Genomic DNA, 7,482 nt, shown 5'->3' with positions numbered 1-7,482 from the left:
AGGGTAACTGTTTGACGGTGCAAACCACCGAAACGGGGACCGATTAGCGCGGGGCCAGAGCGGTCATCCCGGAAAGTGGTCGGCCGACACCTCGAACTGTCCTAGCACCAGGACCTGGGAGGATCTTCTGGTGACTCTCCCAGTGCACACTGATTGTAGGCGGGGCGGACTGGAGCGGGACAATGATGGCAGGGTGAGTCACGGCAGACACTTTGCTTACCACGCTCTTCTCCTAATAACTCCGCGAACAAGGGGCACGACAAATTCGGACGATAACGAATTGAAGTCCACACTCGCTACGGGGGTGAAGTTTGCGAGACGGCCGAACGTCAGTGCATTTCACAGCATTAACAGTGACTCAAATGCCCTGCAGTGGCGAATCACCTCCTGCGCAGGTGCAAGGTCTTCCTTCGTTATTAAAAGTCGTACGTGTCTTCAGCAATTCTCTTGAGTAGGTGACAAACGTGGTCCTCATCGGACATGCCACGATAAACCAAGCGGGACAGCTTGAACACTTCCTCGATGTACGTTCTGCAGGTTTCTCCAGGAACCTGGGCTCGTTTTGCGAGAGATTGTTCGGTCTTTTTTCTTTTTGGCGCCTGTATCCCCGAAACACTGCTTCTCGGCAACAAAATTGTCACACGCACACAACCATTCCTCGTTGTTTTCAAACCACACAAGGCCAGTTTTGTCGAGAGGGCAGGAAACGTTGGCGAGCTGTGAGACCAGGTCCCAGTGGTGGTACTTGCGGACACTTTGATGTTTCAGCCAATCTTTTACGTCGTCATCCGGAGCCCCAAAAACATGCGCGGTTCCTCTGGTGTGGCCAGACGCTCACCCTGCCTGAGGCCCCGGCTTCAGTCGCTAAGGTTTTCGGCATGTCGGTCTGTCTGGCCGGTAGCCCAACAATCCGCCTGCTGCGTCAAAAGTGATCGGTTGTTTCCAGGGAGTGTCGATACCAAGCACCTTCCCCAATTGACACGGTCTTATGGGGTGAGATGGGCTTTATTAAGGTTACAGATCCAGTGCGCAGGGAATTCGGAGGTGGGAATCGGTTAGCACAGAGCGAGTATCACGCAGCACCAACGTCTTCCTCCTCATATGCAACTCGCCGCCGGTCAGTTTGTTTTTGTTATCTTCTCGCCTAGATTCGCCGCTTCAGTTTTTGTCGGAACTATACATTAAAACTCCCGATGAAATAATGGTCGGGTGCCCGCGTTCCGGTCATACGACAGTTTCCGGCGCGGATAAACCGGTGTTTTAGATGCGGAGCAGCTTATGGTCGAGCCTGTTCCCTCCGCCGTTGTGTGGGCGCCGTTGCGCGACGTCCACACCCCCACAGCGCATGCCTGGCCAGGCACCGCTGATGATGATTGTGGCAGGATGCCCCTAGGGATTGGCCAACCAAAGAATGAATCACGATATAGCTTCGCGTTCAACCACCACCGTCATCGTCCCGTATGGGAACCCTGAGTACCACACCCCCACTACGCATGCCTCGTCAGGCACCGCTGATGATGATTGTGGCAGGATGCCCCCAGGGATTTGCCAGATAAAGAATCCATCACGAGATAGCTCCGCGCTCAACCACCGTCGTCATCTTCCCGTAGGGTAACCCTGAGTAGTATGCGAGGCATTCCACCTCTCCTCTCCAAACATCCTCTCCGTGATTGCGCAACGAATGGCAACACCTGCGGCTCCACGCGCAATTTTGCGAAGGAGTTTAGGGTTAGAGACTATATTATTTATTGAATTTATGGCGTGCTTTAAAACCCTTCAAAACACTGCTGCATTTGATTTGAAATCTTTTATGTGCGCTGGCTACAATAGGAATTCACCGGTGAATGCCTGCGCTCCCAGAAATATTTTCATCGCGAGAAGGACCGACGCTCTGCATTGGTTTCTTTACAACGCACACCAACCACAGCCTTTTAGTACGCTGCACCTGCGCTGCTGCTTGTTAGGAGTGTAAAGTATCCGTTTGACACGCTTTTGGAACTGTCGTGTAAAGCGTATTGTAAATTTCGAAAAAATGAAAATAAGAGCATATTTCTCAAATTTATGTTGCCTCATAAATTAATGTTTCTTCCTAAGGGAGGCATTACGCTTCCGAGCATTGTCCCTTTACGCATAGAAGTAGAATACGCCTAGTTGAAGAAGAGATTATTTCCATTTTCGAAAACGCGTTCACGAAACTTTTGGCGCCCGGTGTGCACGTCTAGTAGTGCTATCTTAAATTTTCGGAACCGAATTAGGGTGCTGGTGTTAAGGCTAGTAATTTAGGAAGCTGAAAATTGCGACGAATAAACAACATGGCGAATTATGTCGCAGTTCACTTTGCAAGGTTAGAAGAAGCCCTTTGGGCGGACCGGAGATTTTGGGCTGGACCAGCGGCGGGGCGGCACATACAATTTTATTTCATACTAATGAGTGACGAATCTTATGAGGCATCTGCTGTTATTGCCACCTACCCGTCTTCTTCTGTGGTTGCAAAAAATCTGACATCGGTGAGAGCACCGGTGATGATCATTTCTATTGGTTTCCCCTTTGTATCGGGGTGATGACATGTCATCTGACCAAAAAGGACTAATATACCTATGTTTTACACTTTTGGTTCAATACTAGCGCTGCTTAGGGCAGGCACAAAAAGCTTATTAGGCAAAAATACTTTTTTTTTTCCTGTTACAGGTGGTAACTGTCCTAGGCAATATTCCCCTCTCTGCTTTTCGTCCACCAGCATTCTAATCTTCTTTTCGTCCCCTCGACAGCCTTGAAGTTAACTTCCTCTGTGATACCCTTAAATCCTAGGGCTTCTGAAAGCCCAATATTCCCTTCATGTAGATTTGGATGGATACCCTCACATTCTAACACGATGTGCCGCATAGTTTCTGTTTCTTTTCCGCAGACCACGCATACCCCATCATTTTGTGAATACTTCCCCACAAAACTCTTAGTTCGCAGGCAACCTGCTCTAGCCTCAAAAAGCAAAGCACTGCCCTGGGAATTATCGTAGAAATTTTCCTTTCTGATGTTCACCTTTTCAGCCCTGTACCTCTCTAACGACGTTTTAGCTGCCATTTTTTCCCTCCATTTATTCGTTTCAATCTGCCTTGCCTCTTTTTTGGTTACCTTCGCTGTTTTGGATTCCCCACTGTTCTTTCCGTATTTCATCGTTAGCCTTCTAGTCTTTCTTAACCACGGCGTGTCCACGCTTTTCAAGTATAGGTACCTAAATACCTTAGCTGCCCACCTTCGTTGATCCATTGCCCTCAACCTCATCTCAAAGCATATTTTACTCTGAGCTTTTCTAACTTCAAACGACGCCCAGCCCATATCCCCCTGAACTGTTTCGTTAGTTGTTTTTCCATGCGCGCCTAAGGCCAAACGTCCTACCGTTCTCTGGTTTACTTCAAGGACTGAAAGAACGTCTGATTTTAAGCAGAGTACAGCATTCGCAAACGTGAGACCCGGAACCATTACTCCTTTCCACATTCCTCTTACTACTTCATATTTGTTATACCCCCACAGAGCTCTATGGTCCTTGGTGTGGTTAGTGACACCTAGGGGAGGGGCGCCAAGATTCCGATTATTTACATTGGAAGCGACCTTCCTACTACAGGGACGCAGTTGGCTAAAAGATGGCGTTAGTGCCTTAAGATCAGGAGTAGTATATCAACAGAATACTGTAGTAATATTGTTTGTATTCTCTTGGCGGAAAGCGACAAAAGTCCAAAGGACACTGCATATTTTAGGCTTTCTGTACACTCACCAACGAATGCTTTAGTAATGAAATCAGGTAAGCTGTGTTTCTCCAGGAATAATTTCCGGAGAGCCACTTCCCAGAATACTACAGTTTTGGTTCATTTTTCCAACCTTCCACCCGCTATCCGGAAAAGATTTTCCAGGACCCACGCACGCAGATGGACCAAATTATTCCAAGCGCGCATAAGAGCCATGTAGAACATTTGTACGCAGTACTCGTTGTGGACACAATTTTATATGTTTATACAATGTAATATTACTCACATAGGGCAGTTCAAAATCGCAGTGGCGCCACTGCTCGGGCTAGCGCGATCGGAGGTTCTTGACACACCAGGCACGAGCTTGTCAGGTCGCACACAAACCGCTGCGGGGATAAGGAAGGGGTGGGGTGTTGGCTTTCCACATGAGGTGGTATGGAATACAAGAGATTCGCAAGAGGAGTAGTTGTAGCGGTTTCGGCTACGGGGCATGTGAATATGGTGTAGAAAGGAGGATTTAAAGCGAGTTCCGGTTGACAGTTTACGCGAAAGGGGACGTCGTGAAGGGTTGAGACGGAAGAGGCGGATGATAGTGGTAGGCAATAAGACCTTGCACATGCCTGTGTTCCGACTGAAATCTTGGACAATGATGCAGACACTTCGGCGTTCCGCGAGTGACAGAGGTGTCCTCAAGGGCTATGAAAAAAAGAGTTTGTTTCATTTGACAAAAACTAGGCTTCAGTACCTCACCCTGCTCCACTCAAAGCTCGGCTGACGTGTCTTTAACCAAGAATCCGCAGGAACTGCTGAAAATGTTTGAGACATCGCGCTACGATGACGTGATATGGCTAGAAGTGACGTACTTTGGGCAAGCTAACATACAGAAATATTGGTGGGGGAATTGCGGGTTAGCTATAACCATAAAAACAATTATCACACGTCAACGGCCGGTTAGCTTTGAAGTGATACCGGCAAACTGATTACGAGGACAAATACAAATCACCAGCCCAGGTATTGGCGATGGTTGGGTTCGGTGGCCAACAATCGAAATAACAAGATTCTGCAACGTCATAGAAAAGTTTCTGGAAAGTGGAGGGAGAGTCACCGCTGCTTCACATGATTTCTTTGTCAACCTGCGGTTGGAATGGAGCTAGTTGGCATTTGAATCTGAACGTTGCTGGCGCTATAAGGGACAACAAAGAAATATTACACAAACAAGTTAAGCGCACACTACCAACTAGTTTTTTAATCCCAACAAATGCAACTTATAAGAAAAAATTCAGATGACGTTACAGGAAGGGGTAACCGTTCTCGATGAAAATGTATATAATATTTGTCATATCGCATGACTTTGCTTACGAACTGTCGAGTCGTGCCATTTCTGTTTCTGGCAATGCAATCAGTGGCCAACTGATACAGCCTTTTTCTCTTCGAATTGCGTATTCTGCTCGTAGGCAACCGCATGCGCAATCACAAATATTGTGCATATTTCTATAGAGAATCATCACCCTTCCTGTCCCGTCATCTGAATTTTTCTTGATATTTTTTTTGTTGTGATTAAAAAATCAGTTGGTAGTTTGCGCTTAACTTGTGTGTGTAATTCTTCGTCTTTGTAACGCTTTGCGCCAGCGATGTTCCGAGTTCGTTATCAATGTCGTTATTTGACAGAAAATTGCAGCAAATTTCGTGCCGTTCTTATCGAAACAAAGCAGACTTTTAATACACCCTGCCTGTTTTTTTCTTCTTGGCGCCATTTAAACTTTTAATTGGCTTCGGATCGGGAATTGTTGTCCGGACTTCAGGGCCGTTTAAGTGCTTTGTCCAGTTTTCAAATTTAACATGTTGCTTCCCAATATGATTCTTCCTTTACCCTTTTGTTTATTCATGGCTTCTTCACCAAATTGTAATTCCTTTCTGTTTGGTACCTCACTAAGGTCACCGCCGCCTGAAGTAGCAGTCCCTTCAATTAGTGGGGCCAACACCTTCAACATTCATTAAAACTGTCCGTCCCTTCCTCTCTCCTTTCCATCAACCCCACGAAATCTGTGGGTCGGCCTCACTGTCTCTACTAGTTAATTTCATGCTAATATTTCTTCGTATCGTAACCCTTACAATGGAAAATATACGTGGTTGAGCCCGTTTGGACATGAATAAAAGTGACAGTCTACTTTTGGCCCGGATATCAGAAGGGATTTGAAGTCCGGTTTGCATTCATGGAAATACGATGTTGAGTCACACTTTTTTTCCCATTCACACCACGCAAACACAGCGGTTCCGACACACGTTCGCAAGGTGGCTTCCCGCCCCGGTTACCACTAATCGTCCTGTGTACAATGTTGATCACAAGCAACAGAAATGCGGAGTAAGCTCACCCTATGGTTATTCGCCGACCTCCCATTCCCTGCCTCTTTAAGAAGGCCAATGCATCACGCGCAGCAAATGTAGTCAAAATCCAAATATGATATAGCGGCAGAAATTTTTCTTCGACGTGTTTTTAGAAACAACATTTCAGCGCCTGTATGTAGAAATATACAGCATGCTTTTGTGAGGTGAAATGAATCGCTGTTACCTTTGCTCTTAGGTTAGCAATTTCACGACGGCCTTTACGGTGCGTGTTTTTTATTTACTTTTCATGCGCGGTGTACATGTATAAAATGCTTTCTTAAAGGGCGGTGATATTGAAATAACAAGCAGTTCAAGATACAAACTGCATAATAAATACGTGTTCTCACGATCTCTTTGCACTGAAACAACTGGGCTAATACGAAACATCCTTGAGAATATCATGGTATTTCACATTCCGCTTTCTCCAGCATCCCTGTACTTGATGACACATCTAGGTTCACTAGGATTTTGAAATCATAGATAAAAAGAATTCGGAGCAATGCAATTCTTGAACTCGTGTGTTATGTGTTCTTTGAAACCCCTTGTTGTCCTCAATTGCAGGCACTGCAATTTCCTACTGTATTAAACTTTATTTTTGAATTGTATTGTCACGTACCCACGGACGACGCAGGTTTCCCCAAGGAGCAAAGTTTATTGGAGCGAACTCGCGACCAGCTAGAAATAAAGAAAATAGAAGTGATGTAGAACCTGTCAACACAGTCACGTGCGCAGGCTGACGCCAGCGATTGGAATACCGAACTGCTTGGCTTGCAAGCATTTATTCTTTGGCTTTAATCCTTCGCGAAGGGTAGAATAGACCATTTGCGTTCTAAGAAAAAAATTCTACCTACTGACGAAAGGCGATAGTCCTCCTATCAACGGCATACAAAAGATAGAGACGGAAACGAGCGCTTTACATCCATGGAAGTTAACAAAGCAAGATTCAGCCAGACGCCGCGTAACATGAGACGCAACAAAGAAATCAGACGAAATAGTCAGCATCAATGCATTTGATATAATTCTGAGACCCGCCGCGCGGTAAGCGAATGTGGGAGATTCTACGAACACGATTACCGGTGTCGAGTCGCTTCCTTTGCGTGAATTTCGCACTTCGCAGTTCTGGTTTCTTGTCCAAGGAGTCACCTCCTTGGACGTATAACCATTCTGGTAGATGGAAATCTGATGACAGGGAACTCTTTGTAGCGGTCACGAAAGGCCTGGCACTCGGCGGGCTTAGCGCTTGCATCGTCTCCAAGATCCGCACAGGGCACCTTGCGTAACCTTGGTGACGGTGTTGGAGACACCGCGGACCCCGATCGCCCAAACAGAAGCTGGATACAACCATGGCGATGTGTTT

This window comes from Haemaphysalis longicornis, unplaced genomic scaffold (genome assembly GCF_048455015.1).
Source record: "Haemaphysalis longicornis isolate Haplotype H1 unplaced genomic scaffold, Haemaphysalis longicornis Haplotype H1 scaffold_8, whole genome shotgun sequence".
Classification (NCBI taxonomy): domain Eukaryota; kingdom Metazoa; phylum Arthropoda; class Arachnida; order Ixodida; family Ixodidae; genus Haemaphysalis; species Haemaphysalis longicornis.
Note: the sequence above shows the minus strand (reverse complement) of the source record.